The sequence below is a fragment of the Hipposideros armiger genome, unplaced genomic scaffold (genome assembly GCF_001890085.2).
Source record: "Hipposideros armiger isolate ML-2016 unplaced genomic scaffold, ASM189008v1 scaffold_1335, whole genome shotgun sequence".
In the NCBI taxonomy this organism is placed as follows: Eukaryota; Metazoa; Chordata; class Mammalia; order Chiroptera; family Hipposideridae; genus Hipposideros; species Hipposideros armiger.
The window spans coordinates 145,957-166,412 of NW_017732685.1; the positions used below are offsets into that span (position 1 = coordinate 145,957).

The 20,456-nt window shown below is 38.5% G+C and overlaps 1 protein-coding gene across 3 annotated transcripts in view; it reads right to left on the reverse strand.

The window, feature by feature from the left end:
* CBFA2T2 (CBFA2/RUNX1 partner transcriptional co-repressor 2) overlaps positions 1 to 20,456 on the reverse strand; it is a 159,901-nt gene that overhangs the window by 101,959 nt on the left and 37,486 nt on the right. The window contains exon 1 of one of the 3 annotated variants that reach the window (XM_019633520.1): positions 7,054 to 7,369. The exons of the other annotated variants lie outside the window; for them this stretch is intronic. The gene's annotated coding sequence lies outside the window, so the exon portion shown is untranslated. Of the gene's footprint in view, positions 1 to 7,053; positions 7,370 to 20,456 lie in introns of those variants that run through there. 3 annotated transcript variants of the gene reach the window in all.

Genomic DNA, 20,456 nt, shown 5'->3' on the forward strand with positions numbered 1-20,456 from the left:
AAAAAAAAAAAAAAAAGAAAGAACTGTCAGCCTTGACCCTCTAACCTCAATTATCATTCAAATAAAAGTGTAATAAAGATATTTTCAGACCAACAAAAAGAGTTTACCACTCACAGACTGTTTCTCTAAGAACTATTAACAAAGGTACTTTGGCAGGAAGGAAAATTAACCTATTAATAGTAGAAGAAATTATAAAGATAAAATATGAGCAGATAATTTGATATATATTGGTGAACCTAAGTTAATGTTGGCTATAAAAATAACAGTAATTATTCATTTGACTGGTGGATGAGTATAAAACACAAAGTGGAAATTAAATTCTAGACAGTAGTACTATATTGAGAAGTTGCTGAATTTGAAGTGTTCTAAGATCTCTAAAAGAAAAACAGGTAAGACCGGCCTAGTGGCATGTTGGTTAGGAGATGGCTTGGGACACCAGCTCTGAGCAGCAGGCCCTAGTTCGGATCCCACATGAGAGCCAGTGACACTGCGCCCTCTACAGCTAAGATGGTGAACAGCTCGACCTAGAGCTGGGCTGCTGTGAGTCCCTGGTGACAGCCTAGGCTGCCCAGCGGGGCTGGCTGGCAGCTGGCGTGAGCTTTCATAAGCTGCCGTGAGCAGCCATCCAACGGCCAGCGAGAGACTGCCTCATCTGGGAAGAGCGCAATGATAATACCAACACGGGCCAGTGAAGCGACGTCCTCCACAACTAGACTGAAGAACAAAAGAACAGCAACTTGTCTGTTCCCCTTCCCCCAATTCCCCAATAAAATCTTAAAAAAAAAAAAAGTGTACCACGGTGTTTGAAATTGACTCCAAAAAACCAAAATTCCCAAGGCAAATCACTGATTCTCCTGGCCTCTCCTCCAAAACAGTTTTAGAAGATCAGGTGTTAGAGATGGTGCCCTTGGCTGGAAAGAGAAGGAAACACTTTAATTTAATTCACTCTCCAAAATAAAGACGAAAAGTAACATTTCTAGATCAATTACACAAGCCTGCCTTCCTTGTCCTACGTTAGACACTGCTGACGATTAGGGCCGGGATGGACATGACGCAAGGGAGGTGCCTAGGGCTTTAAATGCAGGGCTACCCTCAGAATAAGTGCCTCCAGTTTTTCACCTAGGTACCTCATTTTCCTCACCCCAGTCCCAGCCCCGTCTTAGAATCTCGGCAATCAAAGTACACCTGGCTATTTGCCATGCTTCTCTAGTTGGGACAACAGAAGAATGCACTGCTTGTGAAAACGCACAAACAAAAACCAAAAAAGCTGTTGGCTTCATCATGGCATAAGCCCCAGGAATGGTATGGGACAACTTATCTCATACCACTCCTGGGGGTAAATAAGAAAATTAGTCTCACACGAGATGCAAACTCCTTTTCCTATTCAACTTTGTTTCCACAGTGCCTAGCATGATAGAATAAAAGAACCATATTTCTTGTCAGGCCACCAAATGGAAACCCCATTCTTCATGAGCACCAAAAAGAAAAACTAAAAACACATGTACACACTTCCAAACAGTATCTATAGCCATACCATGCTTACCATCAGTCCCAACTTTTACTAGCTCCAAGCTTCAAATGAAAGCACACTTAATTTGGAGATAGAAGACTTGATTCCGAATCTCAGCTCTCCCCTGTACTGACCTGACTTCGCATTTCTCCACTGCTTAAATGAGGGGGCAAGTTAAAAAGCTCCCAAAATACTCTTCAGAAACTATACATCCTAACCTGTTCTAAATGTAATCACACAGCTTGACCTAAAAGCTTGCCTTTACTGGAAAGATCAGGTAAAATGTGGGCTGCCAAGGGCTCTTCAAATTCTAGGCTCTTGTTAAACTCCAAATTCCAGAAGAGGAAGAAAAAGGACAGAAGAAATGCAAAAGGACGTTTCCCCCAACAGAAATGGCCTTAAGTTCCATAATTACTTATAGGCATCATGTAGCTAAGCTCAAAGTACCAAGATTGTTACTTTAAACATCAGAATTATTAAATAGCTTAATTTGAAATGTTGTGAACTCAAGACTTAAGACTGGTTTGCACAGCTAAACACTCAGCAGTCAAAGGATCTTAGTTAATTACCTCCTCCTTGATTTTCTGGGCTGTTTACTTGTAAAGGACCAGATAATGCTCCACGGACAGGGGTAGTGACTTTGTCAAGGTCACAATACATTTCATCAGGAGCCAGTAACAATTTCGATTTAGGGTTTTAAGGCTGGCAACTTGGTTGAGAATACAATCTTGATTTAGACCAATAATTAAAATGGCACACTTAATTTTTTTACTGATGAAGGAAGAAAGAAGTCTAGGACACCAAGCTCCTCGTTGTGGTTTTTATCCTAATAAATAAACTGGAACAATTTGTCTAAACAAAAAAGAATGCAAAATTAAAGGATTTAACTAATTCTAAGAACATGTAGTTTTCCCACAAAACATATCATTTTAGACAAGGCCATTTTCCTAACATACTGCCCATCCCGATTAAATTTAATAAGCCAAAAAGCAAATGACCAAAAATTGTGTCCCCCACCCCCACCCAAGGGGCCCACTAGGCCACAGTTTGCTTGAATGTTATGGGTGTGGTATGAAATATTTAAAGCAGTGACTAAAATTTTCCATAAAAGCCCATCCAAAGTCTAAAAGCTTTACTACTCAGAAACAGATTCATCTCCAGACATCTAAAAGATTTACTATTCCACTTATGACACTGTTGTTTTTTGTTTTTTTTACATTTAATATTTAGGTAGGAGGTGGTAAAGGGGCAGAATGAGGGTGTAATTAGTTTTGCTTGTAAAACGTTCATCACAGTTGTAGTGCCAACTGAGCTATACAGCCTACTGGGGGTCTAATAGATTTCAGGGTATTATAGTTTGAGTAATAGAGGTGGGGGTTGTGGTGGAAATCAATAAATGGCTACTACTTCTTTGCACAGACCCATATGGAAGTAATCAAGCGCAAGGGTGGCAGCTGGGGCCAATAACAGTCACCTGCAGTTGAGGGACATGGGGGTTTCAGATGGGTTTTTAATGCTAATTTCCTACAGAAACAATGAGCTAGAAAGAGCAGAGTAACAGACGAGGCCGGATGAAGAGAGACCAGCCAGAACAATGGCTGCACCTGGTGCTGGGAGCAGAGGGACAGAGCCGGCACGCGCCCGCCGGCAGCAGAGGGCACATCTGTCACCCACAAAGCGGCCCATCCCCCAGCTCTTCCAGCAGGGTAAGTAATGCAAGGTCCCTAAACATTAACAGCTTGCCACACAGCAACAGGTTTGAGTTTTTAAGGATGCTGCATTCTCTAAATGTACCCTTCTCCCATGACTAAGAATTAGTTAAGGAACCGCGGCTGGTTCCCTGTCAGTCTGAAGACAGACTTACAGAAAATATGCAAACAACACGTTTTAACTACGTCTTTTGGTTTAGGGTGTACTAAGAAAAATCACATGGAAAAGTAAATGTTATTGGGTATTCATACAGCAAGTATCATGTTTGTTACTTTCTAATTTAATCCTTAGAACCCACAATGACAGCTATTTTTATTCCCATTTTACGGGTGAGAAAACTGGGGCTTAGAGGTGAAGGTTAAATTAGCTCATGGTTACACAGCCTAACGCCAAGCCTACACACAATCTTTTCGCCGCCTTTCTTCAACCTTTCCTAACGACCGTACCAAATGAAAACACATATCCTATTTCCTTCAGAACTCCAGCTATGACAAGGAACTGCAGATATGTATACATATATTGTGTATTCTATGCAGAATTGCACCCCACCCTGCCATGCATCTCTAACAAGCTGCTCAGGATTGAATGATAAAAGGATTTCCACTAGCTGTTGCTTTAAACAAAGCACAAAAAGTTGCTTTTGCAGGTTTGGGGATGCTTCAGAAAAGTAAATCCATATGCATTTTAAGTTTCCCAGAATAAATGTGATGCCACAGGGGACTTAAAAGCTAACCGCTGTTTGGAAAGCCCATCAACCAGTGAGAATATAAAAACCAGTTATAGTGAGTTGTTTTTCTGCAAGATACAGCCACCACTCATTCCTGTATTTACTGACTTGAATTTGGAAAGAAAATTAAACAACCCACACAATCCATCATAGTAGAAACCTTTTGAATTAGAGCTACCTGGTATAAATCACAAGCTTTAAAAAGGGGCAGGAAGGATATGTATGTTTACACAGATATGTATCTGAGAAGCAAATAATTACTCTTGGATTTAGAAAGGCAGCAAGACCATAACTGAAAATATAGTAGAAATTAACACTATGTAGCTATGCATTTGACAAGGTCTGATTTAAGGCACTGTGGTCTAACGGAAAGTGAACCTTTCCATCCACCAACTATGCCTCTTCCAATCACGAGGAGTCCAAATCCTTCCTGTCCTATGTTCTAATCAAATGCTACCTTTTCCAAGACAGTTCTGAGTCTCTGAGTTGGCAGTCATTTCCAGGATGTATCCACTTTTGTGCATTCATGTATATTTTATCTTCTCTGTGAGACTTTCTTAAATCCCTTACCATATTATCACACACAACAGGCAATCACAAAATGTTTGTAAAGTAAATGTCCTGGAAACTCTGAAGGCAATTCAAATCCAAGCTCAGCCACCTACTAAGATACTAAGAGAGCTACTAAGGTATTCAACTCTGGGCCAGGCCAACTTTTTACTACTTCACTACTATTCCCTCAATTTTTCTTATCTATAAAATAATGCATTTGATTAAATTATCTTTCAGATCCTTTTCAGTCCTAACATTTTCCACAGGTCACCAACTGGGACCTTATGAGCACTTTTAGTATCGAGTGGCCTTAAAATGCCTTCTATGAACTGATCCAACCAATCTTTCAGATCCACTTTAATTCTTCCAATTTTGTATAAGATACGTTTATTCAAATTCCAAAGCATTCTTTTTTGATGTTCCAAAGATACAATTTAAGTGTCATTATCCTTATATCCAGTTTATTGTCATTATTGCATTATATACCTCCTGTCCAGCATAGCTCCTTGCTATGACAAAAATCCTTGGCTGGGTCATTCCAAGAAGCCTGTCTAGAAGGTTTCCTCTTTTCATAGTAGTAAAGCTTCTCCAAATACTTGCATAGCCTTCAGGAAGTACTAGGACTTTCTCCAGAGTCGAACTCAAAGATACCTTGGTTATTACCTCAGTAACAAGCAACCACTCTCCTGAACTGTGTGGTCCTAGGACTTTTAATCAACCACCTTTATTTGCATTGAGATCTTCGCATCTTACAATGCATATTATCATTGTTTATGCTTCTTGAAACTCTAGCATCAAAAGTATTCCCTGTATGGACATACAGCAATATGCAAATCCTTTTTTAGCCCCTTCTCAACAGACTCCAGCCTACACTACGCTTCAGCATCAAGTCTTTTTCTTTCCACTCAATCTAGGAGCATATCTCCTAGGGAGCAATGAAAAGTACTTGTTCACTGAAGGATTAACATGTAAATTAAGTATAAACACTATATCCTCTCAAGTATTAGAACAAGTCCCCAAAGATGCTGAACACTGCACCTATCAAAACAGAAACTTGAAAATTCTTACTAAATCATTTAGTCAATTTGGCATAAAAGAACACTTAGAAAAAGGTTCATTTTCAAAGTTTCCCTAGTCTCAAGAAATCTGACTACAAAATTAAAGAAATTGAATAACAGTACTGTATTGTCCTCTTAAAATGATTACCCAGCTGACATAAGTGAAGGCTAAAGAACTTGAAGGAATAATAGTATTTTTTAAAGTTCCTATTTGAGAACTAGTAGAATTTTCAAGGCAAAAAATAAAATTTAAACAGTGTTGTCACAAAACAGTGTAATTCAATACGTCACTCATGTTTGTTGATTTTTTTGAAAGGTCTGTTCTGGTATAAGAGGCACATTTGCATTACAGTATTTAGAATGCTTTCCAAATCATTTATTATCACAGCGAGGCTTAACAAAGATTGCGTATCACATTAGTAAGAGATACAGATGACCTGGGAGGTAGGTACAGTGAGAGGAAGGTACCCTAAAAATGAGTTATATAGACAAGACCCATTCTTAGCCAGAGAGTTTGAAGTTAAAAATGCAAATTATGTAGGAACCAATCACAGCAGAATAATGAACATCTAGAAACTTCTGAAACTAACGTGTATGCCTTCTATGTGCCAAATTACCCTGTAATGACATGAGGCAGGAATTGCACAAAATAGACACTCAAAAGAGAATAAGTAGCTTGCTTGAGATCAGAGAACTAGTGAATGAATAATGGCTGTACAGTATGTGTAACTCCGAAACCCATGCTCTTCCCATAGTTGTCTGGATTTGGGGGCCTGGGAAATATGAATACAATATACAGAAATAGCAAAAAGCTAAATTATGCATCACAAACTAACAAAGACTACTGAACACCGTAGCTATGTGCATGTGAATTTACTGCATGACAAAACTACTCCAAACTCACAATTCAAGTCAGATTTGTTGATGTTACTTGTTTATTTTGTATGTGGGGAGTAAATAGAAGAAAACAGCATAGGGATAAAATGTAATGAAGAAAAAAGGGGTTAAACACATTAACATTAAAAGATACTGTTAGTTTTACTGTATTATCTTTTAGTTGTAATTCGCCTGAATACATGGAAATAAAATCTGACAATAGGAATATTTCCTGAGCCATCTTTTTAACACTGCCTATTTGCATTATGCTTATTAACGGAGAAAACAAATTTCTATGAAAACATTCAGGAAAATTCAATGTGGAATACCTTATAGAAATATTTGTGGGACTACTTTCCTAGCCAAAGGTTTCATATATAACATACGATTAAAGTTTCCATTCAAAAAACCATGGCATTCAAATACAAAGGTGGTGAATGAAAAATGAAACACAAATATGAATAAAATGAAGCAGCAAAACAACACTGAGTAACTAAAGGCTGAACTCATATAAAATATCAGAATACATTCATATCATCATAATCTGAAATAAGTAAAAAGCTTTGAAAGGCAGGGAATTGCACACGTTAGCCCCCAAAACTAAATTAAAATGTACTTACCCCAAATGCCCAATTATAACAATCCAGATTCTTAATATACCAAATTTATTTGAAATAGATACAAAAAAGCTCCTCTTTTTCTCCTCCTAATCTTCAAAGCCCAATCCGAAACCAGCCTTCCTCCTTCTTTCATTAGCTGGACATGTGTCAGCTCTCTCACATCTGCGATTTCTCACTGACTAGAGCTGCCTGTCCCATTCCAGGGAAACACAGATGGATCCCAGATGGGAAGGTCCTGCCAAACAGACCAGCTCTTCACCTTGCCAGAATCCCCAGATACAGTCAGTCTCTCTGTCTCTCTTTCTCCCTCCCTCCTACCCTTCCAACCCTCCCCGTTACCAGGGCTCTTTGCCAGCTGATGTCACTAAGTACACACCTCCCAGTGGCTCCTGGCCAATCTGACATTAACTTGTTAAATACGTGTAATTTGTTTATGGCTGACAATAACAGCAAGGATATTGTGCAAAACCTCTCTGTGCAAGTCCCTAGTGGAATAACATATAGAGACACACATAGGCACACAGGCTCATATTTTTGGGAACATTCAAATGTTTAACAATGACTATTTAAAGTCCTACATATTGTCTGGTTTCTGCTATTGTTTAAAGCTTCTGCTCTTTGAGCCAGTTTTAAAATCATACATATGACAAATTCCTTTGTAAAATGAATTATTAAAATTTACTTTGAACATGTAATTGGATAAAAAATGTAAAGTTGCAAATTAATCTGGGGAATATAAACAGAAATGTATGTAAATGATTCCTACAAGCTGCCTCTCAGATCCGGACTTGGTAGCACTGCAAAACTGGCACGTGATTCAAGTAAGACAATGCAGGCAACATGGTTCTGATGCTGTAAAGATTATAAAATGAAAGATGGCACACAATGCAAAAATTCTTTTAAGACAAGGCAAATATGAATGTAATAACATAATGTTTAACATTAAAGAAACTGCTAATGCAAGTTCCAACAATGAAGAGCCAAAATAAAAAACATTTTTAGAAATATAACAATGAGAACCCAGAGGGAAGGACTGAACTGGCCAAGGTCAGAGTTTAATCACGTACACCACCAAATCCCTAGCATATAATAGCTGCTTGGTTAAGTTCTGCTAAATGAAAATTGATCATTAAAATCTGATACTGTACTACATAGTTCTACAAGATATTACATTAGGGTAAGCTAGGTGATTGGGTTCACTGGACCTCCCTGTACTTTTTTTTTTTTTTGTAACTTCCCATGAATTTGTACTTTAAAATAAAAAGTGTTTTAAAGGGAGGGGAGGCTTGGTTACTTCCTGAGTCACATTACGTGGACACATATCCTGCACTAAAGTCTCCATGAACACAGATTAGGAATGAAAGATCCTTCACACACATAGTCAAACAGGTGAGGCTATGATTCTCTAACCCTTGATCTTCTAACATACCTGGGATAGCAGGAATCTGTAAACAATTTTTCTGTAGTGGCAATTTTTGGCAAATAGGAAAGAAGGCTATTTCTGTCAAGGGCAACTTACTGACTAGGGTTCAGGTCTTTAGTTCATCCCAGGGGAGGTGGTAATAATAGCAACAGCAGCAGGCTGAGTGCTTACCATGGGTACTCACTAAGTATCAGAAACGATCCTTCTCATTATCTGAATCTTCACAAAGACCCTATCTTATAGGTATTACATTATTAAGACACAAAGAGTTAAGTAACTTACTTACTTAACCCACATAGCTAGTAAGTGTCAGCACTAGGTAGTCTGGACTCACAGCCAGAGCATTACACTCTGTTGTCTAGAAAATGAATCAAAAGATGTTACTGGCTGTGCTGGGTCCCTGGCTCTGGGAGAAGCCAGCCACCATGTCATGAAGACATTCAGGAAGCCCTAGGAAGAGGCCCACAAGGTAAGGAGCTGAAATCTCTTACCAATGCCAGCATTGTCTTGCTCATGTACCCATCCACTACCATCCAGCTAAACGGCCTCAAAATTCTGACCCACAGGAACTGCGTCAGAGAATATTTGTGGTTGTTTAAAAATGAAAAAAAAGGTGGTTCTTTCACTTCTCAGACTGTATCCTAACTACCATTTCCCACTAAAAGGAAGCAGGACTCTTTTATAGTTGACTCCAGGTATGGAGCAGGAAATGCACAAAATTTGTCATCTCAGAAAGCAACAAAGCTATCAAAGACTTCTGGAGTTGTGTCCAGAGGGTTTAGGTGCCAACCAAAGAGGCTCCCACTAACAAAAATAGGATAATTCGAGCATCAATAAAAAATAGTGACTGCAATGGATTTAAACACAGCAAAATGTTTAAATTAGCCAATTCATAGTGATGCTTATAAAAAATAAACTGGTCACCTTTTGGACGATACTAGAGAACCGAGCCATTATTCTGAAACTAGTGAATCAAGCATTTTACCTGCCTTCCTATATGAACTGTACCTCTAGGTAAAAAGTTGGTAAAAACTGATCCCTATTGAAATAATCCAAATAAAATGAAAAAAGTATATACTTGCAATGCCATCATTTTTCAAATCCCTAATAAAAAAATTAATCTTGGTAATGACCAATTGCCACTAAAATGACATGACAGATTTATGGACACTCATGTGCTTCCTAATGGAAGTATACCACCCACCACCTATGAAGCATTCTTAACAACAACAAAAGTAAGTCTGAATCTGATGAAACCTCTAGATCTAACAATCAGTTTATAGAACATTAAGGGGACACAGGAACACGTTATTGACAGCACAGGAATAAAATTAGTAAAGGCCAACATATGAGAACATTTATAGTGCAAACAACCCATATTTGTAGGAAAAAGGGGCAGGAGTAGGGAAACGGAGTATGAGGAGAACCTACACATTCAAAGAGAAATAGAGCCGGCCGAGTGGCTCATTGGTTAAGAGTTGGCATGGAAGAGCCAGCTCTGAGTAGAAGGGCCTTGGTTCGGTTCCCACATGGGCCCTCTACAGCTAAGATGGTGAACAACAGCTCGACCTGAAGCTGGGCTGCCNACTGAAGAACAAAACGACAGCAACTTGTCTGTTCCCCTTCCCCCAATTCCCCAGCACTGTTCCCATCCCCCCAATTCCCCAATAAAAATCTTAAAAGAAAAACAAAACAAAACAAGAAAACTTAAAATTTAAGTGAATACATAATATATCAATATAAATTAATGAGAAGCATAAAAATGAGTCTACAAATATGATTGAGATCTAGACCTTTGAGTTGGATTCATCAGATCAAATCTCTCATCCAGCACATAAAGATAACTCTAGACCTTCAAACAATGATGTCAAAAAAGAATAAACAGAGGCCGGCCGAGTGGCGCGTTGGTTAGGAGTTGGCTTGGGACGTCAGATCTGAGCAGCGGGGCCCTGGTTCGGATCCCACATGAGGGCCAGTGACGCTGTGCCCTCTACAGCTAAGATGGTGAATAACAGCTCCACCTGGAGCTGGGCTGCCGTGAGTCGCCAGTCGCCAGCAACAGTGTAGGCTGCAGTGGGGTTGGACGTGAGCTGCTGTGAGCTGCCGTGAGCTGGCGTCCAATGGCCGGCAAGAGACTGCCTCAGCTGAGAAGAGCGCAATGATGGTGCCAACATGGGCCAGTGAAGCGACGTTCCCCACAACTAGACTGAAGAACAAAACGACAGCAACTTGTCTATTCCCCTTCCCCGATTCCCCAATAAAATCTTTAAAGAAAAAAAAGAATAAACAAACATTTTTGCTTATAATCAATTCGCCTTCCATTGTGGATAGTCTTTACTTGCACTGTTGGAATCTTAATTTGTCACTTAAGAACAAACAATGCTATATTTCATTTCAAGCATCAGGTTATAAAAAGATTGTGGGTTGTTTTTTTTTTTAAAGATAACACATTATAAAACTTAAATCTACATTTTACCCAAAAATCAAAACAATGTTTTTATTTTTAAATTAATTTGAAGAATCACATTTACTTAAACAGAAATATAAAGTTAACAAAAATACAAGCATACTACTTAAATTGGGTTAAGTAAAAATATATTGTTAAATAAGGAAATAATTATACTAATCTTAAAGACTGTATTTTAAATGAAAAAATTATTTTAAGATCAGTCTTTTTAAAAATCGTCTCTTTAACATCTAGCATACAAAAATGAAATCATCTTTAAAGAAAACCTTAGGGAGAGTTTACAAAATTGCATAATGAGAGAGTTTTCAATTTCAACAAAATGATTACTTACAGCATTAGATGATTATTTACAGTAGGGATCAGCAAAAGATAGACTGCTTATTGTTTTGGTAAATAAAGTTTTGCTGTAACAGGGCCATGCCCATTCCTTTACATATTGTCTATCTAAAGGCTGCTTTCCCGTGACAACAGTAGAACTGGGGACGGAGATCAATGCAGCCAACAAAGCCAAAAATGTTTACTATCTGGCCCTTTACCAAAACAAAAAAGTAACAAAAAAACAAAAAACTATGCTCAACTCTGACTTGTAGCAATAGAGCAACTTTTAGAAAGACTCAAGTCACCTACTGTGGGATAGGCTTTAGGTGTTGAAAATATAACAGTGAACCAAAAATATGGTCTCTGCCCACAGAGAGCTTGCAGTCTGTTAGAAAGATAACCGAATCTCATACAAATAAATGTACAGTAAATCCTCCTTTAATGACATCGATAGGTTTTGGAATTGTGGCTAAACTATGTAAAATGAAACCAATTTTACCATAGGCTAAATGACATAAACAAGAGTTACATTCATTAACCTCTCATCAATGTTATAATGGAACGTTATAATGGAAACGTTTTGTGTGTGTGTGTGTGTGTGTGTGTGTGTGAAATGAAAACGTTATTCGAGGACCTGCTATATAATAAACATTAAGTGCTATAAGGGGAAAAACACAAGGAAAAAATTAAGAGAACTATAGGCCTCACATTGGTAGGTGGAGGGAGGGTTAGTGAGGTGTGTATTATATGGGGTATTCTCTGATGGAGTGAAACTTAAAAGATAAGAAGAGAACTAGGTTAAAAAAAAAAAAGATGAGTATTTCAAGTATTTCAGGCAGAGGCAACAGAACGTATGGGAAGAAGCAGGACTAGTGTGAAGAACTGAAAGGAGGTCCCCATGACCTCCTGTAGAAGATTAAGTAGAGTGACAGGCAGACTTCGCAGCTTTGTTGGTAGTAGGCAGACAACATAGGGCAATTTGTCTCAGCTTCTACATGTCAGATAATCTTGTGAACTCCAAGAACAAAGGCTGTCTCACTTCCCTTCTTTGGTTCCACAGGGCTTTACAACAAATATTTAAAGTCTGAAATATACGCTGACCAGAAAATGGAGTATCTTCCTTTTTTAGGTAATTTACAACACACATTTTTAAGAGACACTGAATTTTTCTTACAATTCAATAGAAAGTACTTAAGAGTGATTGTTCTGATTCAGCTACTAAGTGAATTATCTAAATCAATGGCCCTCTCATCTGTCAAATCAGAGGACAGGACTAGGTGGTATGTGAGGTACCACCCTACCACTTTCTTGTTGAAACTTCTTTGTTTTTTTGCCTTGTTTAAACTGATCCTCTGTGTAGTCTAGTAATGAGATCGTTAAGTTAAATAACCTGAAAACGGTTTGAGGCTCTCCTGAATCAAGACATTCTAACTCTCCAATTTATAACAATGTATAGATTCCTCTTTTATCAGTTATTAACAACTTCATAATTTGCTGATTTTTTTATACACTTAACATTACAAAGCTTGGATGAGTTTTGTGTGAACTTAAAAAATATAGAGGGGCAGTCGGGTGGCTCAGGTGGTTAGAGCACAAGCTCTGAGCAACAGGGTTGCCAGTTTGATTCTCACATGGGCCAGTTAGCTGCGCCCTCCGCAACTAGATTGAAGACAACGACTTGAGCTGAGCTTCAGCTGAGCTGCCGGTGGGCGGCCAGATGGCTCAGTTGGTTAGAACGCGTGCTCTTAACAACATGATTACCGGTTCAACTCCCTCATGGGAGGGTTGGCTGCGCCCCCCCCCACTCCCCTGCCCCGCAACTAGATTGAGAACGGCTACTGGACTTGGAGCTGAGCTTGCGCCCTCCACAACTAAGAATGAAGGACAACGACTTGACTTGGAGCTAATGGGTCCTGGAAAAAACACACTGTCTCCCAATAATAAAGTTAAAAAATATATATTTTAAAAGTATGTAGAGAAATGTTAAAATACACAAGTGATCTTGAAAACAAAACTGAAAAACAATTCTCCTGATGTTTGAGTCATCAGCCCTTATGGGACACAAGTCAGACTGCAGCAGCTGTGGAACATCACTTAAAACCAAGAATTGAATTTAATTGTGATAGCAGATTTTTTAAAGTTGATGGATCAGAAGCACAGAAAATAAATGAAGTGGGAATTTTCATTTGCTGGGAATAAACCAACACATACCCTATATAAGCATGAGGGATGATATCTAGTTATTGTACTCACATCAGACTTTCAACCAATTTCCTTCACTATGAACACTCGAATGAAATAAGCTCTTCTCTACACACCTGTAAAACTATTCATCTTTCAAGACTTATCTCACGAGTCTACCCTTTGGGAGAGATGACTCCAAAAACAAGCAGAGTTCATAAAGGGCCCTCCTAGTGCTATCCATGTAGCTTGATATGACATTATACCAACTTGGTACTTAAGATTTTCAGTTATTTGTTGACTTGAGTCTCCATTATCATTCTCTGTGGGCAGTGGGGGTAATGTCTTAGTATACTCAATGCTTATTTGTTGGATAAATAAATTAAAATATCCTATTTGTTTAAAATGAATTTAGCAGGATCAAACCACAGATCATTAGCCTTAGAATCTAATCCAGCCCCTTCATTTAATTAACATAGGGCAGGGGCGGATACGGTCTCAAAAGCTGAATTAAATTCCTATTAAATGTGATGTATTCAAATCAAATTATGTTGTCTTCAAGAACTTTTATGGCAAAGCTATTGGTTTTTGAAATGGCAAAAACTTAACACATTCAGGATTACTTTGCTAGTAACTATTAAAAATAACTAGTCCAAAGTTGTTTTTCCCAAATATTGTGACCATATTTGCTACCCCTGCCCTGTCCCAAATAAGGTACCATGCATCCCTAGGGGTATATGCCTATTTGCAAGGACAATGTAGAGCATTACATTTGTCAAGTTATAGCTCTTAATATCTTTCAGAAGGCTTTAGGTGAACAACAAAACTAGATGTCCAAATTCTTTTAAATCAAGTATTTACTGAACCGTAGTTTATGAATTTAAAAACAAATTAGGTTGGTGTCTTTGATATGCCTAAGATCATAACACGAACTCTAAGTAACAAAGCCAGTGTTCTATCTCCTGCTGGCACTAAACTCTCAGAACACCTGAACTAAATAAACTGAAAGCAGCAGCCACCTAAGAAAATGCCACCTGCAGAGAGGTGTGCTATACTTGGGCCACTACTTTGGGGTAGAAAAAGACCCCAACATTTTAAAATAAGAGTTTTATTGAGGTATAATATTGCGTTGTTGGAAAAGCCATGATGTATTTTTTCTGTTTTTCGTTGCAAAAATGCATCATGACTTTTCCGACAACCCAATCGAAACACCTGTTTAAAACGCACAATTTGATGATTCTTAGTAAACCCAGTTGTACAACCATCACCACAATCCCATTTTAGAATATTTCCATCACTCCCAAAAAATCCCTTATGTCCCTTTACAGGAAATCCCATTTATACCCACAGTCCTAGGCAACCAGTAATCTGCTCACTCTGTCCCTACAAATTAGCCATTCCTAGACATTTCATATAAAAGGAATCATATTAGTATTTTGTCTTTTGTGTCTGACTTCTTAGTATGTTTGTGATACGTATCAATATTCATTCCTTTTTATTACTGAGTAGTATTCTATAAATGAACATACCACACTGTATTTATTCACCAACTGATAGACATTTGGATTGTTTCTAATTTCCGATTATTAAGTAACATTGCTGGGAACAATCCAGTACAAGTATAAAATGGTTGCTTTTAACAATTTTGCCCAGTTTTATCTGCTTTTGAGTTTCCCAGGATCCTTACTCCACCATTTAGGAAGTTCTACCCTAACCAAGTTTTGCGGGTTTTTTAAAGATTTTTATTGGGGAATTGGGGGATAGGAACAGAGCTGGGGAATTGGGGGAAGGGGAACAGACAAGTTGCTGTCTTTTTGTTCTTCAGTCTAGTTGTGGAGGACATCACTTCACTGGCCCAAGTTGGCACCGTCATTGCGCTCTTCCCGGGCGAGGCAGATCAGTTGCTGGCTTCTGGACAGCCGTTCACTGTGGCTGCTGGCCACTCATGCTGGCTGCTGGCTACACACGGTAGCCCATGGCAACCCACTGCAGCAGTGGCTGCAGCCTACGCCGTCGCCGGCAACTCACAGCAGCCCAGCTCCAGGTTGAGCTGTTGTTCAGCATCTTAGCTGTAGAGGGCAGTGTCACTGGCCCTCATATGTGGGATCCCAACCGGGGCCCTCTGGCATCCCAAGCCAGCTCTTAACCACCGTGCCACTCGGCCGGCCCCCAAGTTTTTTTAAGTGGTAATCTCTCTTGATTATTTTGAGATTGTGCTCTTATCAGTAGTTTGTTTGATTCTGATGTCATGTTTAGAAAAATGATAAAAACATAATACCTGTATGTTCTTCTAGTACTATCATGGTTTCATTTTTTCTAGCTCATTCTTAATTCCAAATATAATTTATTCTGATATATATCTATATCTATCTATCTAGAAAATTTGAGGTTGAAAACCCTATGAGTTTTACTAAGATATCTATTACTGCAGCCTATTATCTAGAGGAAACTAAAGTCCAAAGACTACAGAGGTACTAATTAAAACACCAAAACTCCCAGTTCTCAAGGTAAAAGTGAACCTACATGAAGATTAAAACTTACAAGATGCCTAGCATTTATGATACTATTTCCTTATAAATTTCCCACTTTATATATTGAAACTTCTTTTGTACTCTTCAGAAATTTGTTTCTGGTTTTATACCAAAAGTTATTGGGAAAATATCCCCTTCAGAGAGATTTTTACACGCAGTTTTGTTGGGATTCCTCCATTCAAAAAGTGGGGAGTGCCTATACAGATTTTTACATACACCTAAGTTAACTTTCTGCCAAGCAGCCTTTTTACTTCCTGCCTTTTGACAGCATAAGAAACATGAGACATAAAAAAAAAAATTAAACCATTCAGCATTTTAAGCACACAATCAACATCTCTGTTGGAGGCCCAAAATAGAGGTTAATAATAGTTTCTACTTTTATAAAGTAATTATAGAACCTACAGATAGATACATAATTCATATATCCTGCTGGAAAACTCTACAAATTCTTCAGTTCATTCTCATTATCCCTCTACATTTTCACAGAAAATTTTACTTTTACCACATTCCCTGAAAATTCTCTTAATAAGGTCTGATATTTCATACTTTTAACAAATTCTGACTCTGAAATGGAACTAAAAAAAGTGGCAATGAAAACTTAATTTTCTTTCTTTTTTCTTTTTTTTTTTTTTTGTAGCTGAGCCATCCTGCCAACCTGTTGGCAGCTCAGCTCGGGCCAGGAATCAAACCGGCGACCCTGCTGCTCAGAGCTCACACTCTTGAGCAAGCTCTTAACTAACTGAGCCACATGGCTGGCCCCCAAAGTGGTAAGCTTTTAATTGCAATGAAATACATCCCAACAGCCCATGGTGAGCTACCGTAATTTTTGAGCGTAAATAGAAATTCAAAATTCACATCAACTGAAAATTTTTCCTTTAGTTTTTTTTTTATTGTTGTTTTTTAAGGGTATGGCCACTAAAGCCAGGTTTTATAACCTTCACTATTTATCCTAATTTTTTTTAAATATAAAAAGCTGGCCGAGTGGCTCAATTGATTAAGAGTGCGAGCTCTGAGCAACAGGGTCACCAGTTTGATTCCCACATGGGCCAGTGAGCTGCGCCCAAGCTGCGCTGCCACTGAGCTGCCAACAGGTGGCAGGATGGCTCAGCTAGTGAGAGCACGTGCTCTTAACAACAAGTTTGCTGCTGGACTCCCATGTGGGATGGTGGGTTACGCCCAACCGCAACTAAGATTGAACTCGGCACCTTGAGCCGAGCAGCCACGGCGAGCTGCTGATAGGCGGCCAGATGGCAACTGGACTTGGAGCTGAGCTAGCTGCGCCCTCCACAACTAAGATTGAAGGACAACAACGTGGCTGTTTCCTTTCCCCCAATTCCCCAAAACTGTTCCCCTTCCCCAATTCCCCAATAAAACCTTAAAATAAAATAAAAACCATCAAGTGTTTTATTATCAAATCACTGCAAATATTCAGGAAAAAGGAAAGAAAGTGTGTCAGTCACAAATAGACAAGATATATTAGCAGTCCCATTACAGTTTCATGTACAAATAACTATATCCTCCTTCAGATAAACAATTTAAGAGGCAGAAAACTAAGTCATATTATTATTTCCCAATTATTAAATGGTAGGCTTGCACAGCCATGTGGTAGGCTTACACAGAAGACACAGGCCTTGTAGGACACTTAACAAAACATCCTCCTACAGCAATGCTTTCATTATTTAAATTGACACATGGCAGATTATGTTAACAGATTTATTTATTGACTAAGTCTAATCATATTTCCTCAGTTGGCATCAATATGCTATCTACTATTTACGTTTGCATCAACACTGGATATTTGTTCAAAAGTCTTCCATATTTGATTTCTACCATAGAATTTGGGGTTTAAAAAAATTTAGGATTGTTTTTAATGGTAGATTGCAAAAGAATAAAGAAACCTAATGACAGCTAAAATCATTTGGTTTCTGAATCCCATTTATAAGCCAAAGAATTTGCTTTTTATTGCAAGGAAATAGAACATTTTGTAATTAAGTGTTCCAAGCAATGAATCAAGATCCAAAGTAACCTAAGTATTTTTCAAATATTAGTCATACATCATCACCTTTTCTGGCACATGGCTTTTCTATTTTAGTGTTTTATAGTTTTCATTTGATTCAAGGTATAATTCAAGACAGCATTCTCTTAAAGAAATAATGTTTTCCCAAGTTTAAATGCCTAGTATTTCACAAAGATTTTGAATTGCACATACTTAAACCAAACAAAAAAAATATGGAAAATATGGAAGCTTCACTTGGAAAAAGCAAACTACAAACCATAAACGTCATGAGAACAGGGACCACATATTTACTTTGCTTCCTATTCTATTTATTTATTCATTCATTCAACCAATATTTACCTACCATGTGCCTGACAATGTTCTAGGCAGTGGAGATACATGAATAAACAAAATAAACAAAAATCTCTGCCCTCTTTAGAACTTACATTCTAGCAAGGGGAGACAGGCCATAAACAAAATAAGTAACTAAAATATATATTATATTAGAAGATGAAAGCTGGTAAAGAGGGATGAGGAGGGCAAGGTGCAATTTAAAATGGGGTAGCCTGATTGGTCTCATTGCGAAGGGAAGTGAAGAAATGAGCCATAGGATAGGTGGGGAAAGAAAGTGTAGGTAAAGGTCCTGACATAAGATGGGGACTAGAGTATTCAGGGAACTGCCAAGATCTGTGCAGCTGGAGCTGGGAAAGTAATAGACTATGAGTTCAGAGAGGTGTGTGTCTTAGATCACAGAAGACTTGAAGGCCATTGAAAAAACTTTGGTTGGGGGTAAAGTGGGAGTCATTAACAGGGTTCTAAAGCAGAGAATTTATAAGACCTGACTAAATTGGTCACTCTGGCTGCTATGTTTAAAACAGATGGTGAGGCAATAATGGAAGCAGGGAAAACAACTAGCATGCACCTCCAATAAGCCAGGTCATAGGAGGTGGTGGTTTAGATCAGAATGGGAGGAATGAAATTAAGTGCTATTCAGGTTCTGTATCTATTTCTCAAGGTGGAGCAAACAGGATCTCCTTACACATTAGCTGTGGGTAATGGCGGGGGGGGGGGGGGGGGGGGGGTAGGGGGGTCAAAGATAACTCCCAAGGTTTTAGGTTAAAGGCTAGGTAACAAAAGAAAAATCAGACAAATTGGATTTTATAAAAATTTTTAAAATTTTGTACATCAAAAAACACTATCCATAGAGTAAAAAGGCAACCCACAGAATAGGAGAAAATATTTGTGAATCATATATCTGACAAGGGATTAATATCCAGAATATAGAGAACTCTTAAAATTCAACAACAAAACAACCCTATTCAAAAATGTTCAAAGGATTTGGATAGACATTTCTCCAAAGAAAATATACAAAATCTTGCACAGTGTTGGTGGGAATGTAAAATGGTACAGCTGCTGTGAACAGTATGAAGGGTCCTGAAAACATTAAAAATAGGATTACCATATGACCCAGCAATGAATTCCACTTCTAGGTATATACCCATAATAATTCAAAGCAGGGTCTTGAAGAGATATTTGTACACCCGTGTTCCTAGCAGCATTACTCATAATAGCTAAAACATGGAAGCAATCCAAGTGTCCATTGATGGATGAATGGATAAGCAAAATGTGGTGTATACATACAATGGAATATTATTAAGCCTTAAAAAGGAAAAAAAATTCTGTAACATGCTACAACATGGATGAAGCTTGAGGATACTACTAAATGTAATAGGCCAGCCACAAAAAGACAAATACTGTATGATTCCTACTTATGTGAGGTACTCATAGTAGTTAAACTCATAGAGATAATGGTGGTTGCCAGGGGCTGAGAGGGGAAGGGAGAATGGGGACATTGTTTAAAAGTTTCAGTTTACAAGACGAGACGGATGGTAGTCCTGGCTCCACAATGTGAATGTATTTCTAATCATACCGCTGAACTGTGCACTTAAAAATGGTTAAGGTGGTATTTTAACACAATAAAAAAATTAAAGGATAACTTCAAGTTTTCTGGTTAAAGACAAGAGCTGGGGAAGATTGAAGGATTTTCTGGGGAAAATCAGAAGTTCAGATCTGGACATTTTTCAGTTTGAGACATCTATTAGATATCCAAGTGGAGATGTCATGTAAGCAATTAGACAAACCAACTGAGAGTCAGGGAAGAGATATGGGCTGGAGATATTAGACTTCATGAGCTCACCAAAGGATATGGGCTGGAGATATGAGATTTTCATGAGTTCACCAATGGAATGAGTATAAACTCAAGAGATTTAAGTACTGGGCCGGCCGAGTGGCGCGTTAGTTAAGAGCTGCCTTGGGACGCCAGAGGGCCCCGGTTCAGATCCCACATATGAGAGCCAGTGACACTGCCCTCCACAGCTAAGATGCTGAACAACAGCTTAACCTGGAGCTGAGCTGCCATGAGTCGCCAGCGACGGCGTAGGCTGCAGCCCCTGCTGCAGTGGGTTGCCATGAGCTACCATGTGTAGC